Source organism: Parasteatoda tepidariorum, chromosome 2, assembly GCF_982258835.1.
Source record: "Parasteatoda tepidariorum strain Cologne lab strain chromosome 2, Ptep-v5.0, whole genome shotgun sequence".
Taxonomy (NCBI): domain Eukaryota; kingdom Metazoa; phylum Arthropoda; class Arachnida; order Araneae; family Theridiidae; genus Parasteatoda; species Parasteatoda tepidariorum.
In genome coordinates this window covers 91,887,984-91,910,467 of record NC_141756.1, presented here as the reverse complement: position 1 = coordinate 91,910,467, position 22,484 = coordinate 91,887,984, and the positions used below count along the sequence as shown (strand labels likewise).

Here is a 22,484-nt window from a genome sequence, read left to right as displayed (position 1 = left end):
TATAATTCAACCCTTTTCAAAATTTTCAAGCAAGCTGCGCAGGCAATATTATTCCTTGCTGCAAATTTTATGCCTATGCTGAGTTTTCTGTATTACCGCTCTGTAACCCTGCTTTTAAAAAATTTTCACCCTCGACAGTAAGTATAAATCATTGTGCATAAATATAAATTCAGAACTTGTTTTCTTTTCTACTTTTACTTCTTAAAATGTAGCAAATTAATAATCTCAAAGTATTATAAATCTGATTTTAAGTCATTTCTATGTTATAAAAATACATATTTAATAAAAAATCAGTGTAAAAATAAGTGCTAGCATATAAACTTTTATATTAGATACTAGACAGAGTATGCACTCTCTCGTAATATCACGCAGGCTCACGTACTCAAAATCTGCGCAAAACTACAAAACGTGCGCAAAGCCTACAGTAGGATGCTGCAAGAGAGGACGAAATCTCACTGTTAAAGGTTTTAAGAATTTGTCTGAATAAAATATTTTTTTTAAAAAATTAATAAAAGAAATTTTTGGAAATCAGGAAAAATCTTGTATGTATCTTGAATAAGAAAATCTAAGTTAAAATTGTAAAAGACTAAATTAAACAATGCAAATTTAAATTAAACTTGTGCAATATCTATAAATTTCATGTCATAAATCAAAAAGATGTCAAACGCTGTATCCTTCATGAGACTGTGCCAAAAACAAAATCCTGATTTATTATATTAAAAGAAAACTAAATTAGGAAACAGTATGGATGAATACGATTGAAGATATGTTACAACATCAAGAATTCAAGATGAAGTTGCCTTTTAATGATCTACAAGCCATTAAAAAATTTTGTTGAGAAATAGAAGATGATTAATTTTTTTAACAATATATCCAACAAACAGGATATCCAAAATTTGCATATGAATAGTGTTACTTTCAAGTAATTCACTGGGCATTAGTAACATACTATGAGGTATTGGATACCCGATATAAAAGGGAGCATAATTTTCTCTACCCGTTTTCAACCATTCTCAACCCCATATGAAAGGGAGCATAACTTTAAGTAAGTCCAATTTAGTTTTGAATAAGAGTGTGCAAAAAAAGCTTTGTTTTTAATGCTGAGAATCTGGCTTTTTGTTCTTTAATTTACTAATCAAAATTAATAATTAAAGTTTATAATTAAAAAAAACATATTTTTAATATATTTTTTCATTCAAATAGGTCGTTCAAAAATGCATACATTTAAATAATTATATTAAATTATTCAACGCATTTATTTTATCCTGAAAAATTCATTAATATATTTTCGCAACTTCATGAGTTTTGAGCTAGTACATACATTATAAGAAAGTAAAACAACATTATTACCAATTAACTTGATCAAATAGAAATATGTGAGCCAGGATAGCCTGGTTGGTCGGGTGTTGTGCCCATGTCCAAGAAGTCTTGAGTTCGATTTTCCGCCGGTAGAAGACAATGTACAAAATGGTGACTGGGGCGCACTAAATCTCTTTGGGTCACAAAGTCCTCCAAGTTCCCATAACAAATCAATATCTCTGTGGATACTGGATCGGAGATCGATCGTGCTCTGGCTCAGTTTAAAATTAAGATCTGCAGATGGATGAATGATGTGTGAATCATTGTGTCCTCCCTGTAAAATGGGCTGTGACGTATGTGTGTGACAGACGTCGAATACTTGGCCATAGATGGCGCCATGAAGCAGCGCACCCTTCCTGCTTTATTGGCATACGACAACAGCAATAACAAATATAAATATGTAATTTAAATCGTTATAAATGAACCATTTTTTCGATCTCATAATAATATTTTTGTGGACAAGATGCATAGAACATTTAACATGGACATGCAAAGAACATTCACCGTTTCTCATGTTAGCTAATAGACGTGTTATTGAATGAAAATTTTATCGTAAAATAGAAGAGTAAATAAGGCAATAGTCAAAGATAAATCTTCTTGAATAACTCAGAATTAAGAAAATTTCTTTTCTTAGAATTTAGAAGTTTAAGAAATTCTTTCCTAAAATTAAATTCTTGAAAGATAGTGTTGAGATATGTATATTTATATTCAGCGCAAAGCATATGTTGAAAAACGTGACTTATATAATATATTATATAATTCATGTGTTCAACACACCGTAGAATTTTGTGAGATGGAAATACATATCCCTAGCCATGTTCATCCCATTTGTCATATCTATTTTTTTTATTGTGATTACTCATGAGTGTAATTGAATTTTTATTCTCGCATTTTTATTTATAAATGAAGTGTAATCAATAAACGGTAGGTATTAATTTTTTGATTTGCTATCTTTGCAGATAGCAAATCAAGATATTGATCTTAGATCTAAATCTCAATCTTATGTTGTATTTAAAAAAAAAAGAACTTTTTGAAATTGTAAGCTTCTATTTGTCATATCTGTTTTGTTTTTTTTACATTCTGATTACTCATGTGTAAATGAATTTTTATTCTCGCAGTTTCATTTATAAATGAGATGTAATCAATGAATGGTAGGAATTAATATTTTGATTTGCAATCTTTGTAGGTAACAAATCTAAATATTGATCATAATCTAGAAATTAATCTTAGGTTATACAATTTTTTTTTTCAAACTCCCCAATTTTAGACTTTTAAAAAGGAAAAAAAAATAATTTAAAATTCTAAGCTTCCATTTGTCACATCTATATTTTTATTGTGATTACTCATGTATGAATGAATTTTTATTCTCGCAGTTTTATTTAAAAGTTAAGTGTAATCAATGTTGTATGATATATATTAATTTTTTGATTTATCTTTGCAGATAGTAAATCAAAGTATTTATCTTAAATCTAGATCTCAATCTTATGTTGTACCAAACAATTGTCAAAGTAAACTCTCAAATTTCAAGCCTTCGAAAAAGAAAAACTTTTTAAAATTCTAAGCTGTTCCAAAAGACTTTTCCGACTATTGTTTTATTTACTCTTCAATAAACTGTTTTGCCAAAATACATCAGGATTGATGTTTCATTTCTTTTTGGCTCACAAGAACAAATAGCAATTTCATAGTTTCTCAGTGAATTAAAATCCAGTCATTATTAACGGATATAATCCAAACATATTTTTCATTGCTAATAATAATTGTTTTCAGACGTCCTATCCTGTAAAAAAATAAAAATAAATAAAATTAAAATACCAATCTCGCAGTTTTATTTAAAAGTTAAGTGTAATCAATGTTGTATGATATATATTAATTTTTTGATTTATCTTTGCAGATAGCAAATCAAAATATTAATCTTAGATCTAGATCTCAATCTTATGTTGTACCAAACAATTGTCAAAGTAAAACTCTCAAATTTCAAGCCTTCGAAAAAGAAAAACTTCTTAAAATTCTAAGCTGTTCCAAAAGACTTTTTCGACTATTGTTTTATTTAATCTCTTATAAACTGTTTTGCTAACATGCACCAGGATTGATGTTTCATTTCTTTTTGGCTCACAAGAACAAATAGCAATTTCATAGTTTCTTTGTGCATTAAAATCCAGTCATAATTAACGGATTTGATCCAAATATATTTTTTACTGCTAATAATTGTTTTCAAACTTCCTATCTATAAAAAAATAAATAAATAAATAAAATTCAAATATCAATTCCTTTCAAGGTTAAGTAAATATTCACCTACAAAAACCTACATGCCAAGCATCAATCCCTGACATTCACCTAAATACAGTAACAAAAAAACTTTTTCTGAATGAAATGAAATAAACAAATTAAATGAAATAAACTAGGCGACATAAAAATGTTGAAAACCTTCGATAAAGGAAAGAAATAAGGAATTGCAAACGTTTAAACAGAAAAATAAATAAAATAATATAAAGTGGATACCGCGTGGTTGGATACGGATCACTGGTTAAAACATACAAAGCGTATTTGCTTGCATACCAACCCAATTATCGTCCATTCATTCTAATACACCCACCCCTCCCAATAATTCTTTTTTCACTTTTCGATTTTTTTTCCTTCTGAACACCGGATGTTAGCGGTCATGTTTTTGTGCGAGGGCAAGGAGCTCAAAATTCTAAACAGGTACGAACGTGCTAGGCCTTCTAGAAAATTCGATTGTTCGATGTTCATTTAAGTTGAGAGTAAGTAAAGAATATTTGTTTTAATTGATCAGTGAGAGCTTTTTGAAAATTAAGAATAGGAGACTATTTAGGTTGCTTCCGAATGTTCTAATTGTCGCCAAAGAGATTTTTCATCCTTTTATAAATTATCTGTAATTTAAAAGAGTGCGTAGCTCTAACTTTACTTTGTAAATGTCTATTTATGAAAGACATAACAGATTGTTTAATGGATAAGTTTTCATATGCTTTTAATTTATAATTTGCTTAACTGCATTTTGGCGATTGTTGAGCCAGATGCAATCGCCAAGGTGCCAAATATGTTATAAGCTTTCAAATTTTAAAAATAAAACATTTTTTAAAAAATCATGTAGATGTTTGCCTGGAGTGACTACGAGTTATACCTTTCGAGTTGGTCCCTTTCTGTGATGTCTGATCTGTTGTTAAGTTTCTTGTGGGCGATTATTCTGCCACAGATCGTGATACGGAAATCTCCATTTTCGTCAATTTCATTTCGAACTTTCAGTACTGCCGAATTTCAATAACTCTAAATTGTTAATTAGTCTGAACTGTGCTTAGATCATTCAGGGCAACTCTGAAAATTATCTTATATAAACAAACGTTTTGGGAATTAAATCTTTGATTCGAATTTTGATCATTAAAATATACATATTCTGTTTCTATATATTTTAGTTTTGTTTCTATATATTTTCTGTTTCTATATATATATATATATCTGCTTCTATATATTTTAGTTTTGTTTCTATATATTTTCTGTTTCTATATATATATATATATCTGCTTCTATATATTTTAGTTTTGAAAAAGAAAACAGTTTTAAATATGTTTAAGTCATTAGTTTAGAGACTCATTATCGTATTAATGCAATGAAAACAGAATATTCTTAAATAGAAAGGAAACAATGGGGAATTTTAAACAAAAACATTTTCTGCACATTTTGAAATATCTTCATCAAGCATTTACGAAATAATGATACCATTCATTTGATATGTAATAAACAATCGCTTTATATTTAAAGTTTATATTATTTCTTATTAAAAATCCTACCTTGATTTCTATTGCTTAAAAAAAAAAAAAAAACTAGGATAAGTTTTATCAAATATTCAAGTGTGCATATTAACACAAAATTGCTAATGAACGTTGAAATCATTACTTTTCCTTAATTACTATAATTATAATAAATTTATCATGTTTCTGTCTCCATGGGAGCATCAAAATCTTGGTAACTTTTGCCGAAGCCCTTTGGCAATGATTATAGTAAAATTAACAATAATATATAGGTTTATAATGCGTAATAAAATTTGGCAAAGGTAGTAAAGTTTGATAATTTTATTATGATTTTGGAGTTAGAGCACGTAAGAGAGGGCATGTAAGAGAAAGCAAGTGAGATACCAACGGAGCTTACTAAATGTGTGGTAATAAGAAATATAATTTTAAAAACCACAATTTCCGGTAAACCGTTATCAAATTAAAGGAAACGTTACAAAATAAATGCCTGTTTAGGCAGAGGGGGTGCGATTGTTCTTGCTTTTCCAGTGGCGCCATCTATGGCCAAGAATTCGACTTCTACCACATTATACGTCACATCCGTTTATAGGGCGGACCCATTCATTCATCCACTGATCGTAATTTTGACCTGAATCAGAGAACGATCGATCTCCAATCCAGTACCCCCAGAGGTATTGATTTGTTATGGGAACATGAAGGAATTTTGCGACTCGACAGATTAAACGTGCATCAGTCACTTTACTACACGGAGCGTCTTCGGCCGGCGGGGTTCAAACCCATGAACTCTCGGACTTGTGCCCAGCGCCCTACCGACCAGGCTATCCCGGCCCCCAATGAATGGTTTAAATACCATATATTTTAGTTTTATTAACCAGAATTACTTTTTTTTATGAAAAATGTCATTACCATACACTGCGGTAAAATTAAAGAAAAAAAATTTCGGAGTATGAAACCGAATGAACCAATATGGCAATTTATTTACAATTTTTTATCATTTGTGAAAAATACACTGATTTCCACCATTAATTCAAATGCAATAGAATCAAGACCTATCTTTAAAACTATCTCAACTCTAAACCGAATTTCTTAAAGCGAGCACGATTTAAATGAACAATAAATGTATATAAAGATAATCTTGAATATTTTTCTGTTTGATATTTTCCTTTAGAAAGGAGTTTCTTTAACCTCTTCTTCACAGTCTAAATATCCTCCTGATGGTTATTTTCTTTTGGCGACTTTTTTTTATGATTTTATCGCTCCTCTAGTTTAGAAATTGAACTGTTTAAAGGCGCTCGTAGTTTGGAATAAAGGCCTGTTTGACACGGATTTACTACCAGTATTGTCTGCTCTCCGTCGTTTAAACTGTATGCATTGCAAATAATAAAATATAAAAGCACTTTCACGTTTTTTAGTTTGTTTTATGTAACTGAAAGGCGTAACGTAAACTTAATAAGCAATGGGGTTTTTCCTTTTGTTTCTAAGCAGGAAATTTCATCATGATCTGATTTACTCTTGCTTTATTTGAGAGAATTAATGAGAAAAATTATAAAAGAATTGAAAAATTGATTTAAGAAGTACTTTCAATAATATAATGCATCTAGACAATGGGGTAAATGTCAAAACGTTACAAGAGAAATGGAAAGTTAACCAAATTAGTTTTATAAAATAAATAGTATATTATGATGATCACATAAATTTTATATTATATAAAATTTAACTTTAAATAAAACGTTATATTTTATATAAAAAAAACTATAATTGAAGCTATGATGGAATTAGTTTTATAGCATTTTTTACATATAATTATAGAAAATGTGACAAAATCTAACAATTCAACGAAATCGATTTAGGTTATTGGGAATTAGCTAAAAAATATAGTTTTTTCTTTAAAAATGTAGGTTTCTTAAAAAATTGCTATTGCTCATAAATGTTTCAAAAATTTTTAGCAAAATTACATTTTTATATCAAGTTATTCTGATATTAATTATGCAAATAAAGTCAGTTTATTGACTTTTTTTTACTTCGTAATCAAAGACTTTGACAATGTTATGTGTCCTCTTTTTAATTTGATAAATGGTCTTTATTTATCAAATTAAAATTAAATGGGGAAAATTAATATCAGAGGCCATCCAAAAATGAAGCCGATTTTATTTTAACATACAAACGAATCAAAAACAAAACGTATGTAACAGATCATAATTCAAATTTCATTTTTAAACTTTAACTAAGTGTTTTCATGTCATTTGAGAATATAACAAAAATAATGATTAGATATACACTTATATTAAAAACTAAAAAATATAAAAACTAATCGTATAAAAATATTTTATTTATTGTTTTTAAATGTTTCAATTCTAATCAAAATGTGCAATGCAACTTGTCTTGGTAAACCCTCCCTGCCTAATCAAAACCTGTCATATATTTTAAGAAGCCCTCTCTTTTCTCAAGCCATAACATCATCTAGGGACGGCCCCACAAAATTGTAAATATCATTTTTAATTAATTTTGTTTTTAGTGGAAGAAATTAACTAATTTAAAAAATCACTTGAAATGAAAAAGCATATTTGTCACAATACATATTTGCATATTAAATATCATATTTATCATGCATATTAAATGGCATATTATTAAATAGCACAATGCATATTAGATAGCATATTTGTCACAATGGTCTTTGAAACAATGGATTCCCAGAAAATAAAAGATAATAAGCATTTTACATTAAATAAATAATTAATAGAAAGATCCCGAATTACTATTCTGTGGTACTTTAAAGCATGAAAAAGAAATAAATTCTTTTTAAATCTAACATGTTCTTCAGCATCTCGTTCCCACATCTCTTTTCAATTATCAAAGTTCATCTTCATGAACTTTATTCTTCCATGAAATAGAAGTTGAAGTCTTTTAACTTTTCCAAGACAAGTTTATTTTTTCTTCCCACCCAGACAGATGCAAAAATAAACCACAAACTTCTAAATTCATACATTGATTAGTAAGTGTCGATTTCAGCTGATGGTGAAAAGAAAATATATGAAGGCACTCATAAACTTTGTTTAGATTCTGCCTAGCTGTAGACTTTTACTTAATTTCCGGTTTATGTTGACCTCGTAAAAGTGAAACACTGTTTTATATTTGATCGTAAATGGTGATTGTCATTTAGTGTCTTTAGCCTGCGTGTGAAACAGTTACTAAGCTACCCATTTAGCACTTTCTCAGAAATTCTGTCAGCTTAGTGTGAGGACCTACTGAGTCGTTCGAATAAATCGTGTGGAATTATGGGTAGTGAAAAAAATCGATGTAATGAAATTATATAGTAATAATAGTAATCTATATATTATATCGGTATATCTTATAATCGGTATATATTATATAATCTTATATCGATGTAATGAAATTATATATCATTAAAAAAAGATTAAATTTGTGCCTTTTTAATTAATTTTATTTTTATTTTAATGATGTAAATTTTATAGTTATCTATTTATAATAATGATCTATAATGTATTTATAATAATCTATTAATGATAAACTATTTGTAATAATCTATTTATAGTTATATATTTAAATGATATTTAATGTAATTTTAACGGTTTCAAAAATAAAAATAAATAAGGTAATTGTGCGTAAATAAATTACAAATAATGGCAATCCATCAATGATCAATGAGTTACAGATAGCAACCAATAAGAATAACTTCCCATTGGGATGTGAATATAAATTAACAATCGGAATGGTATGAACGACAATTAATTGATTTTTCCACTCAGTGATATAATTCAGCTTATAGCTTGGACATTCTATTGTCTTTAGTAATAATATTCAAAACAAAAAGATGCTGATAAAAACTTGATAATTAGCCCATGTATTCTCATTTCAGGGGAATTACAGGATAAAAATTTTATTGAACCATAAACATCAATGAATAGTTGCAACAATGAACATCGCCCATGTTTAAAATCCACACCAATAACCCTTTTTACATCTAATATACATGCTCCCCAACTTCCGAAATATCACATCTATCTCTTGTCGTTTACTCATTTCTTTACTTCACTTATTTGTATAAATTGTTTATAACAAAACATCTAAAATCAAGGTCTGGCAACAAAAAAAAGTAAAAATAGCGGCTATATTATTTGTTTGGCAGTTCTATCAGAAAGGAACCTTGATAAATTTTAAAAAAATACCGTAAAAATCAGAGCTTTCCTGACAGTAATATGTGTAATTACAAGAATAATACAGCGTGATATACATTGTTTTCATTATGTGGTAAAACTCATAAAAACTTACTTTTAACCTTTATCTTTTAATTTTGGTATTCTGGTAAACATAATGAGACAGATAATTCAATGCTGTGCTGACAACAACAATAAAAACAAGGATATAATATATCCTTGTTTTTATTGTTACTGAAATAAACAAATTTGTGACAGTTAAAAGTTATACTTCCTTATAATTAAACTTTTTTTTAATCAAACAAAAAGAAACAAACACGAGCCTTACGGTTAGCTGCAAGATATTTATTCCGTTAATTTTCTATTGAATTTATTTTCTCTCGAATATTTCAGAAAGCTTGAAACTTTTATTTATTCATAACGCAATATTGTTTATTATTCATCATATACATTCATCTGTATTATTATATATTGCGCAATACACTTAACGTATTGTACCCAACACTGACAATAAATTTTAAGCCAATTTTAACGGCTGTACTTAAAATTGTTAATCTTAATCTAATGTCCTCTAATAACTATATATATGTATATATGGGCAAAAAATTGGGAAGGATAAAAGATGATTGTTTCAATTTCAAATACAGAGCATGATAATTTAATGAGTTTTTCTTTTCTAAATAATGCATTAAAAATCAATTCCATCGCATTGCTTCACAACGAAACGGTTTTTACAAGCATACTTTAAGTGTTCACGTTGCACGTAAAATATTGTTTAAGGAAATTCTAAAGCTTGTCAGCGTTTTCTTTTGGGGTATTATAGTACATGTAGCTTGGGGAATACCAGAACATTATGAGAGTACAATGTTATCTGATTCTTATATCAATGGCTTTAATGACACACTGATAATTTATAAAATCATAAAGTGTATTGAGTTTTGAAGCTTATCTTTATTGAAAAGGCACATCTCTGTGATTGTGTAAAAGATATTTATTTATAGGTCTTAGTAATTTTATTGATGGTATTAAAAGTAAAAACATGCAGACATTTTCTTTTATTTCATTTGTTTCAATTTTATTTAAAAGAAAATTAAAGGGATCCTTTACACATTTACTTCAAAAAAGGAAAATGCTTGTATTTTTTTTATAAGTATGCAAAATTTGTACATAAAGTTTTTATGGAGACGTTTTGAGTAATTTTCTACATGTTAAAAGTTTAATGTTTCTGATTTGTAATGTAACTGAAAATATTATTTTTTGATACTATCAAGTTGGAATTTAGTTTTAAAACAGCAGATTTTAGTTTATTTTCGGAAATTTAGATGTTATTAGTATTTATAAATAATGAATAAATTTTTTAAATATAAAATTGTAAACTTTTAATTTCAATTGATTCTTCAAAATTTATTTTTTTAAACTATATGAAATTAAATTAAGGAAACCCTAAATTAAAATGAGGTAGACAGAAACAGTATCGCCAGCCAAGCGCTATGTTAAGCATGGAGGTGGCGGGTTCGAATCCTGCTGTAGCACTGGTTGTATTCTTTGTGATGTCCTTCTCTGTATTGTGCTATTTGTCCTTCTACTTGACAAAGGTTTATAAGCCTTAATTGAGCACACAAGACTGCAAATGTACTATGTTGTACCAATAAACCAATAAAGTACCTACCTACAATTCAGAGAGTGACAGCACGAAAATACTTCAGGGGTTACATTGGGATTCGAACCTTTTACCTCTACTCTACAAAGCGTTTGACGGCAATGCCGCTAGGCTAGGGAAGCCCCAGATCAAGGGGTAAGTTTTTGTACATTATAATTCTACATTTAAGAGCTAATGCTTTTCACTTGTAATCGCTGGAATTTTTATATGTATATATTTATTTATTCAGAATGTCAAGCTCAAATCTGTGATTTTGAGTTCTGAATGCACATTAAATTGCATTGTTTTATCGCCCAAACTTGCTCAATAAAGTACACAGCATACAAGCGATTAATTTTAGAATTCTCAAATTTAACAAATATAGCTTATTTCAGATGATATCATCAATTATTATCTATTAATAAATGAGATTGCATTTGACTATGGTTCTGCAGTGGACTGATCGTTAAGACACGGTTCCCAGCAGATCACAGAAGTCAAGCATCACTGGCTACGGGCAGTGTGCGGGTGGGTGACCACTTGGATCAGTCTGCGTAGGGACCGAGGGTGTGCGGTATTGGTCCTCGTTAAACTGTGCTACCGTAAAGTGCTCGACTTCGCACGCAGGTCGTCGGGCTACCGAAGCGGGGGTGTCATCCCCTCCGCAGAGGATCAAAATTGTGATGGCATGTCTTCGGATCATCCTCCGGGATGTTTCCCAGACCGTCGCCAATAGCCCATTGTGCAACTCTAGTGCGACGTAAATTAACAACAACAACAACAGCTAATAGCCTAACAAATGACGTCGGCAGCTTGCAAAGAACAGGACGTTTCAAATAGCCTACCTGCGACCGCGACAAAATTAGCATACATCTCAACGGATACTTGATATTTGTCTCCATGTTCAACTCATCACCAGGAGCTAACTTGAATGTACACACCAACCAAACAGCTCACTCAATATTTCTCTCTCTGTAAAAACTATGCAAGTTAAAAGCTAGAATTATTGCTTTAACTGGGAGATGAGAAAATTTTTTAGGCAGATTTGTGATGAAGTTAGCCCTACTTTAACTTAACTAATGTAAGCCACTCACTTAAAAGCTGGTTCGTTTGTGACTTTCGGGCACAAATTTACGACCTCATCTGGCGAATTCTAGGAACTTTCGTATTAATTATGATAATCGGAATTTGAGTTGAGTACAATAGAATGCCAAAATAATAATTAAAAATACAAACTACTCATAGTTCGGAGCCTCTTTGGCTACGTTGTGTAGAAATTTGAAATTGCAACTGAATTTGTTTTCTACTAACAGCATGCAGGTTCTGGTTCCATGAAGTTTCTAAAGAACCTTAGATTTTATAAGCATACAATTACACTTATCAAAACAGAATTAATAAAAAAAGTCCACAACACACGCATTATGAATGTGCACCAAAAGAATGAGGTTAACTTCGGAAATAGTAATCTTTGGTTAAATTCTCTTCTCGTTCATCAGCCATATCGGATTTCACTCTCATCGGCTGCAGTAATCTTACTTTTTTAATTCTACAGTTACTTTTAAACTCTACAGTTGAAACGCTTTAGCTATTTGTCAGGAAGTGCTGAGGTTTTAAAGTGACTAATAATCACGTGAGCTTTTGTGTTACAATTACAGAGAAGTGCTTGCTTGGTATTTGTTTGCAAACGCTAAGGTTATTGTTGGAATTACGAAGTCTAATTTTCTGTATCTCAGTCTAGGACTTCAGTTTAGAAAAAGACTTCACGGCCTCTTACATTTGTCTCTTGTAAACCACAGTTCCACATTAAGTTGATCTTACTTCAATTAAGCCTTTCTATGTTATACGCTTGCAAGAGCTGTGACTTTTCAATAACTTTCATGACACAATACCGTGTCCTTTTATCTCACAGCCTGTGACCTTAGCCCACACGATTCCACTGTCATTAAAATAAGGTTTCTAGAATACCTCAGTAACACTTTACTTTGAAATAGATCTAATACTTCAATTAAACGTTTATATCTTATTCACTTGTAGGAGATGAAGTTCTTCATTATCACTGCAACACGAACCTGTGACCTTTCCTGTCGCAGTCTTTGGTCTTAGCCACGACCTGTAAAATCAGATCTCCAGAACATCTCAGTGGCATATCACTATGAAATTGATCTTATATTTCAATTAAACGCTTCTATGTTATACACTTGTAAGAACTGAAGTTTTTCACAACTATTGTGAGACAAACCTGTGACTCTTACAGTCGTAGTCCTAGACATTGGTCTCTCGGTATCCGGCCAATCACATGAAGTGTTAAAAACAATTGGATGCCATACAAAATTTAAATGGAAACATGTTCTTTTAAAACGGCATTTTCACAATTAGACAAGTTTGATTAATCTAAACATTAATTGAATTTATAGGTAAATAGATGTCTAGACACTGAAAAACGTAACGTCAGAGCCAACAAACAAAACATCTATATTCACATAATGTAAGATCTGATTCCTACTAAATGTTCTCAGATGATGTCACAGTTTTTTTTTTCTTACCGTGACAAAACCCATAGAATTATAACACCTAGTTCATCATTTTTTTATTTTATTGTTCAGTTCCATGTTCTTAAACTGGCGAAGAAACGAGAACAAAAGTGGAATTTGCTTTCGCTTCGATAAGAATTCTCTCCAAGCATAATTTAATAGGTAAACGAAGATGGCTTCGTTTTTTCCGCTTGTTGCGGTCTAAAAGGTGTGACGTCACATGTAGAGCTGAAATTCGTCTTTCTTTCCCCGCGAACTGACAACTTCAATGAGAAATTCGAAATCGGTTACTTTTTTGTTTGTTCCGCTGGAGAAAAGTGTTGAATGCTATGAGAGTTAAAGTTCGGTCGTTAAAAGTTTTTTCTATTTACGAACAAACACACGGTAAATATTGATTTGAATTTTCCTTTTATAAATATTATAAATAATATGAAATTTGAATGCAGATCAGTTGTAGATTTTTAACTATATTAATGTGACATTGTTAATTGCTTAGAGATTATTCATTAGCTTAATCCCTTAATAGTTGTTTATAAATACAGTATTTTTCTTATGGTATTTGGAGTTATAATTGAAATTTGAAATTAAGAGAGGGGTTAGTAATTTGTTATTGTTTTGTTCAACCCATCGTAAAAATGTGTGCAATGCTATAAGAGTTATAACTTGGTAATTGTTTTTATTTATTTATTATTTAGAAACAAAGTTACATTGCATACTATTTTCAATTTTTCTTAGCAATTTTTAATGTTAATCTTATTGTAGTAAATGATTGCATACCGTAACATCTCATGTTTTAATAAGAGTGATATATAAAGACTGATGTTTTAATATCTGATAGTCAGTTTCTCATTTTCGTTCTATAATACTATGCTTCCCTGATTAGATTGCATTTCTTAAAATTTATTTTAAACTATCCGAATCAAACTGTCGATCGTATTTTACATGAATTTTATTACAAGCAAGTTATTATTGTGCTTCTGTATAGCAATCAATTATTATAGCAATTATAATGTAGTGATAATTTAAAAAAATAATGAAGTATATGTTGACATTTTGAAAACTATCAAATTTCAAGGCTTAAAGTTTTGCTAATGGCAGAGTAAACCTATTCTGTCAAAACTTCAATCAAATACTCTAATTTGTCGGAGACAGACAAATTGTCTGTGTCAAATTAGCGTGTTTGATTGAAGTCAATGACAAATCACTTTGTTCCGTCAAAATACAATTTTTGCTTTTTCAAATAAGATTTTTTGTAACGAAATATGATATAGAATATTCTTAAGAGCTTATACATTCTAAATTTAAATGTCTTGAATTTATTGTCAATTAAACTTGTTCTTTTATATTTTATTTTCAATTATTATGCCCCAAGTCATGGTGGCTCAAGGTAAAGAGCGCTCGCCTCCCAATGAGGTTACCATGTCCGAATCCCAGCTGTGGCTGGTAGATACGAATTCTGCTCCCAGCTGTCACAGACCAGAATACTGACATAAAATATCCTCAGTGGTAGACGGCTCATGGGTTAAAGTCCCCTTACGTTAGGCTAACCATGAGGGGCATTCGTGGTTTTCCTCTCCATGTACCGCAAATGCTGTTTAATTCCTTCAAAAAAGTCCTTCACAAAGGCTAGTTTGTTGCAATGCTTAATCCAGGAATTCTCTTGTCTTCTGGATTGAATTCAAAACTACAAGGCTACAGAGTTTAACATTGATAGTTGTAAACTCAGAATTTGGTTGGCTGCTCAACACGGGTTGTGAAATGTATTCTAGAATTGTTGTGCTTTATAAATCTTTTTGTGCTTATAAATCTGTGCTTTATAAAAAATTTGCTAACAAAATGTCCAATCAGCTGTCAATTTAAGTTGAAAAAGGTGTTAAATGTCATTTAACTTCTATATTGTTTACAGAGCAATGCTAGAAAAACTTATTTACGAATAAAATTTCCAGTCAATTGAAGTCTTTGATAAAACATGTTAAATGTCATTTAACATTTTATTTTACAAAGTTTCAGTTCCCAAATCTTTTTTTACTTTTTTTTTATTTACGAAATTTCTTTTATATTGAAAACCTTAGTAGATCATGTTAAATATCATTTAACGTTTTCTTTTACCAAGGTTTTGAGTGTCATGTTTCACAATTTTTTATTTGTAAACAAATGATCTAGTCTATATTTATAAAACAATTCTTATCAATTTAATAAAAATCTTGTGAAAATAATTGTCTGAAAAACGTTTTTGCTCAATTTTTAAGATTTTTAATGTTAAATATAGCTGTTTGCTGTTAGGAATTTTTTTTTTTATTTGCTATGTTTGCGAAGTGTGAGTGGTTTAATAGAGGAGTTTACATAACTAGGTCAGCACAATATATTTACAAAAAAGATACGAGATAGCTTAATTTCATTTTAAATATAAAAAAATTAACATATTGTAACCGAATTTGTATTTTAGAAAAAGAAAGATGGCAAATTTTATATTTTATTTAAATGTGGTACGTTAAAATATTTAATTTTAAAACTCTATTTCTCACTACTTTCTCTGAAATTAGGGAATTGTTCTACATTATTTATTTGAAATTTAATTATTATTTATTTGAAATTTAATTATTATTGATTTAAAAATTATTTATTTGAAATTGTTCTACATCATTTATTTGTTATTTATTTTGAAATTTTTTTCATGAGACACTTCCGATTTCTATATTTCTGATAAAAATACATTTAAAAATGCAGAAAGTTTTTTAAACATTTAGAAAAATTAATTAAAAGTTTAGCTACTTTAATCGACATTAAAAAAATCTTTCTGTAAAAACTTAGATCGTTTAAATAGTATTATGAAAAAGGAATATTTCAAAAAAAAAATTAGAACTATATTAAAATATGCTTAAAATGTTGAGGAATTAATAATCATGTCTAATTGAACTAAACAAAAATCCTTTTAGCTCTATTCTTTAGATATAAAATTCATAATTAGATTTTCTTATCTCAAACATTTTCTTGCAGCTTTGAATACTTTAATATGAGAATTGTCAAGGTTAATAAATCTGAACTGACTTAATATCTACAAAATGTCAGATTTCTGTTAATTCTGACTAGCAATCGAGCAAATTTGATATGTACTTTTGGGAGTTTTATTTCCTTCAAAGCACGAGGACTCAGAATTATTTAAATTTCTTTTTAATTTATTTAGCTTTCTTTATAAAGTATCTTCACCTTGTAATACTTATAATAACCGGATTAACCGATTAAATATACTTATAATAACCGGATTAAAAATTGGACAGTAATGTATGGACCATTACATTTGCCAGGCATTCCCTACACTGATACGTTTCTAATTATCAACAACAGATAAGCCAATTAAAATAAAAATTTATCTTCCTTAAAAAATTATTTCCTTGAATTAAGAAAATATTTTTTTGGTCATCAATTCAGTAAATATTTTTTTTTAAAAAAGAAAGCGAAGAAAAATAATACGTTCCATAAAAAATATACTATTTCCTTTTTTGTGAATATCCGCTAAATAATTTTATCACGCTTTGCCTGAAAAATGCATTGGTCATTACATACAATACAAGTTAATAACAATTCTCATATATTTATCCTACAAATTCGACGTTATATATATTATGTCGGCAACTTTTATTTATGTATTTCAAAACTAGGATTTTTTATTTACAATTTTATTTGTTTTTTCTCAAAAAACTCATTACTATATTTTCATAATAAACGGAAGCGACAAAAGGGAAATTTTTATACGTTTGCATTTTTAAAGGAAACCTCCACTTCCTTCTTAGAACAGAAATAGAGATTTCTGTTTTTACTTCTTTTACATTATTAATTATATATTAATTTCTTAATAGCTATTTGATTATTTAAAGATTTTGACCATGATTAGAATAAATGGAAAACTTTTAAAGTGATGTGAAATATGAAATTTTTGATGAATGTGAAATATGAAATTTTTGATGAATGCGAAATTTTGATTTTTAAGAAAGGAATTTTTAATAAGATCTTTTAGCTTTTCTTTTTAAGACATGTAATGAGTGATAAAACTAGATCTCACAAATTGTTAGATTTAAAATTTTTAAAACCATGATGCGCAAAATTCCACGTTACATATATATATATAAAATAATTTACGAAAATTATGCATTACAATTTAATTAGTCTCAGGTTTTTTTTCGTTACAGTAGACCATTTTTTAGTTTTTTAAAGTTTTTAAATGAGCACAATATTTGCATGAGGTGAAAAAGTTCCAGGTCCAAAAAAATATAGAAAGAAGTTCACCTCATCGAATACGTAACTAACGGCTCTGTGCGGTATACTATACCAGAAAAATAACTTAACTTACAAAGCGAGCAACATACTCACATATAGCAAAGAATCATATATGTACAGATCCAGCGCATGCGCATGAGAAGCAAAGTGACAGTCAGGAGGTACGTTATCTGAGAAAACGTTGTAGGACAACTCTGCCTGTATAGTGTGTCTAAGCTAAGAACTCCTCCCGCCACAAAGTATGAGGCTGTCTGGTGCTGTGGAAACAAGAATGGCGCATTTTAGGGAGGGTAGCTTCACTCTAAGACTAACACAATAAACTGAAGAAAGAGATTCCCTTTCTCCCGCCGACCCAAACAGAAACCCCTCCAAAGCAGTGACCCCGTAACCCTACTTGAAGTAGTCATACCTTGTTACCATGGTCACCGCCACAGGTCCAGACGAATGTCTGAAGGAGTTCTTATTTTAGACAAACTATATGGCTACGTACGCTGTCTCCCGCTAACCGCCATTTTATTCTTTCTGTCTAAAAATATGTTAGCAGACAAGGATGATATAAATGTATTCTCAACGAAATATCTTAATCAATATTCTGTTTATGTAAATAATGCAAAAATGCATAAAAAACCAACAATAAAAGGAGAACTTTTCCTCCCCAATCCTTCCCCAACCCCAGTAGTGGTTAAGAGGAGAGGAGGGTGAAAACCTATTTCAAAAACTTCTTCTGGTGTGTCCCTAAATGTTGTTTTTTTCCTTTATACACATCAACCGCACCAAGCCTTGGGGGACTGGTTTTGGTTTACATTATGTCTGTCGAAGCTAACCTTCTTCCCCTATGCATATTTTTTGACAGGTCTTGCTTTCAAGTTGGCCCGAGCTCTCAATATCGATTTTTAGAGAAAATTGCGTTTCGGAAATTTATACAAAATAAAAGAAGCAAACCCAAAACTGACATTGGTATTTAACTATTTGTTATACGTGCTGCATATACTTTTATGCTTATTTCATTCTTTTGAAATTCAAATAAAATTTTTTAGTTTCTTTTAAATACTTTCCTTTTTTCTATTAAATAAATACCATAATTTTTTTGACAGAATTATATATGAACCAAACTGAAAAATAATTCAGGCATAAATTAATGCAATGCTATTAAATGTTTTTTTTTTTAATTATACTTTTCGCAATAAAAGTGATTACGATTTTACTTTAAATCTACGAGCTTAATTTGTTATAGTCACCTTTTTTAATTCTAGTTTTTAACTTCTGCGTGTGTGTGTTTTTGCATCAGATACATTTTCTAGCATTATTGTTTTTTTTCCTAGTGAACTTTTCAAGTCTGTTTCTATTTTATTGCCCCCCCCCAATAAAATTGGGGGGGGCCAATTTTAATCTATTTTATTGGGGGGGGGGGTGGAAGGCTGTAAAGCCGCATTTGGTTTATTAAGTCAGGGAGTTTAAAGTTATGTTCTTCCAAACAAAAAAAGAAGAAAAACTCTAACATTTTACTGTACTTATATCAATAATTTCGTATCGTATCATAATACAAATTACAAAAAGTGAAATGAGCTTTAAAATTTAACTTTAATGCAAGCCAAAAATAATTTATTTCAAATTCTTTTTAATTATTTTAAATCATTTGCATGAACTGAATTCAAATATTTCAATTTAAAAAAAAACTATCTTTGAAAACTCTGCTATTCTTGTTTATTCATTTATTTATGTATTCAACGTATTTAATATTACTTTTTTATTATTGTCTTTGAAAATTTTGTTAGTCTAGTTTATTCATTTAATCAATAATATATTCTTTATATTAAATCTTTTCTTTTTTTTTTTAGTTTCAAAACCTTTCCTCAATGGTCTATACTAAATCTCTATAATATTTACTAAATTTTAATCAAGCATTTTCTTGGTAACAATGATCCGAGCATCTCTTGTTACCCTGTAAGTTAAGACTTTAATTTTCGATAAAGCTTCATATATTTTACTTATACTGACTGCAAACGGAAATCGCGTTAATAAGGAAATGCATATAGGGTTATAATAAGGTTGCTTGTAACGCAACCCTGTTTCTTAATCGTAAGCCAACGTCGGTGGTCTTTTGATTATTTTATCTTGTCCCACATTTTTTCTCGTTCATGGAATTGCTATATCCATTTTAGGATCGATATAATAATGTTTTTTTGTGTATGCTACGCTTTATAATTTTTTGAGACATTTTTTTTAAAATTTAACTAGTGTCAGAAAATGTGATTTCTTTCTTTTTTATTTTTAAATATATCTAGCTTAGAAAAATAACTTGTACATGCAATGAAAAATTTTTTTTATTTAAAAATCATATTTAAAAAAAATCATGATTAAAAACTTTAATAAACTTTTCTTGTTTTGTTTTAAAAGTTAAATAACTTTTGTTGTAATTTTTATTTGTTGTATAAAATTGCTCAAAGGGCAACAAGAATCGAACTTATTCTATTTATTCTCTCTTATTATTTTTTGTAAATTATGGAACATTTTTATAGTGCGTTCCTTCGTATTGTGGTCATATAATAAGAGCCCCTTGACTGAAGTAATGAGATAATTACATGCCATATAAAAATACTTAAAAGATTACAGGAATCGAATTTATTCAAATTATTCTCTCGTATAATTTTTTGTACATTATAGAATATTTTTATAGTGTGTTTTTTCGCATTGTGGCCATGTAGCAAAATCAATTTAAATGAAGCAATAAGATATTTGCATGCTATATAAAAATACTCAAATGGTTACAGGAATCGAATTTATTCAATTTATTCTCTTATTTTTTGTACTTTACAGAATATTTTTAAATTGCTTCTTTGCATTTTGGTCATAAAACAAAATCCACTTTACTGAATTGAGATACTTATATGCCATATAAAATTGCCCTAAAGGTTACAAGAATCAAACTTATTCAATTTATTCCCTTTCTAATAATTTTTCGTACATTATAGAATATTTTTATAGTGTTTTTTTGTCATATTTTAACCATGAAACAAAATCCGCTTGACTGAATTGAGATACTTATATGCCATATAAAATTGCCCTAAAGGTTACAAGAATCAAACTTATTCAATTTATTCCCTTTCTAATAATTTTTTGTACATTATAGAATATTTTTATAGTGTTTTTTTGTCATATTTTAACCATGAAACAAAATCCACTTGACTGAATTGAGATACTTATATGCCATATAAAATTGCCCTAAAGGTTACAATAATCAAACTTATTCAATTTATTCCCTTTCTAATAATTTTTTGTACATTATAGAATATTTTTATACTGTTTTTTGTCATATTTTAACCATGAAACAAAATCCACTTGACTGAATTAATGAGATATTTGTATGTCATACAAAATTGTGCAAAAGTTTACTTTAATCAAATTTATTTCCTCTCTTATAACATTTTTGCCTTATAGAATATTTTTATAGTGTATTTCTTCATATTTTTGCATTGAAATAAAATCAACTAGACTGCAAGTAATGAGATATTTGCTTGCCATATAAAATTGTCCAAAAGATAACTTGAATGGAATTTCTTCCTTCCCTCTAATAATATTTCGATTTAATTAAAAACTGCGACCGACAACTATAATTCTTATTGAATTTATAAAGAGACAATTGCTTTGTAAGGGCAAACAAACAGACAAAAATCTAAAAATATTATTTTTTAGAGATAAAATTGCATTAAATGTTGTTTTATATATTGAAAGCTGAATCTCAATAGGTAAAATAAAATAGTTTTTGGAAAATATTTTTTAACAAAAATAACCATGCACTGAATAAAACAATTTAGTGGTTTAGTTTAATCACTTATGTTTATGAATTATAAGTTACTAAAAAATAACTATAAAGTTAAAATTATGAAGAATATTTTAAGTAAAGTATTTTATTCAAAACAATTTTTGATTAGTTACTCTATTTACTGATATTTAAAAAAAAAAAGTTAAAACACAATTTTTGTGTAAACACGTTGAATGCCATGGGGGTCACCGCACCGGTGACTGGCACTGAGTTTGTTCGTAGTGCCACGGGGGTCACCGGTGACCGGCGAAGCCAAGATTATTAGAAACACATAATTCTAGTAAATTTTAATGCTTTTAATTTTTTTCTATTATTATCCTTACTAAAATGGTTTGAAGAAATTAATGCAATATAGAATACACAAAAATCATTTTGGCCAGACGGGCAAGCCATGTAAAATTAGCGTGGCATTTAACGTGTTAATTATATATTACTCATCGCTGTTTAATGTAGTATAACGAAAAAAAAATTAAGCTGATTTTTTTTTCAGCAGTAGCCTATCAAATTATTATTGCTAAGAAGAACTTTGACAACCGGGATTTAAAACTCCAATTAGTCAATAATTCAAAACACTCATCACTAATGTAAAAGCTTTATGAACGACCTGTTTAAACGAGTAATAATTGTTTCCCTTTAAAGCCACTTTATTTTAACGTAAGGAATGTCTTCCGTAAAACTAATTATTCCTAATAATGCTTCATTTTTAGACAGATACAGGTCGTAACATCTTTGGGAAGAAATTAGAGGAATTAACGTCAAACCAACCCTAAGTTAGTCCACGAAACAATCAGACCGAAAAGTTCCATTTGAAATCTAAATCTGCAGGTTTCGTAATTGTATATTTTCTCCGGAGCACATATTTTTAATGCGTATTTTCTACTGGGTATATTTTCTTCTTTAATAGCATTTCTTATCACA

General features: G+C 29.1%; 1 protein-coding gene across 2 annotated transcripts in view; it reads left to right on the top strand.

The window, feature by feature from the left end:
• Positions 1–22,484, top strand: part of LOC107453384 (solute carrier family 41 member 1) — an 80,111-nt gene continuing 57,627 nt past the window's right edge. Inside the window, exon 1 of one of the 2 annotated variants that reach the window (XM_087157743.1) lies at positions 1–137. The gene's annotated coding sequence lies outside the window, so the exon portion shown is untranslated. Of the gene's footprint in view, positions 138–13,698; positions 13,853–22,484 lie in introns of those variants that run through there. The other variant, XM_087157744.1, reaches the window with a different exon arrangement.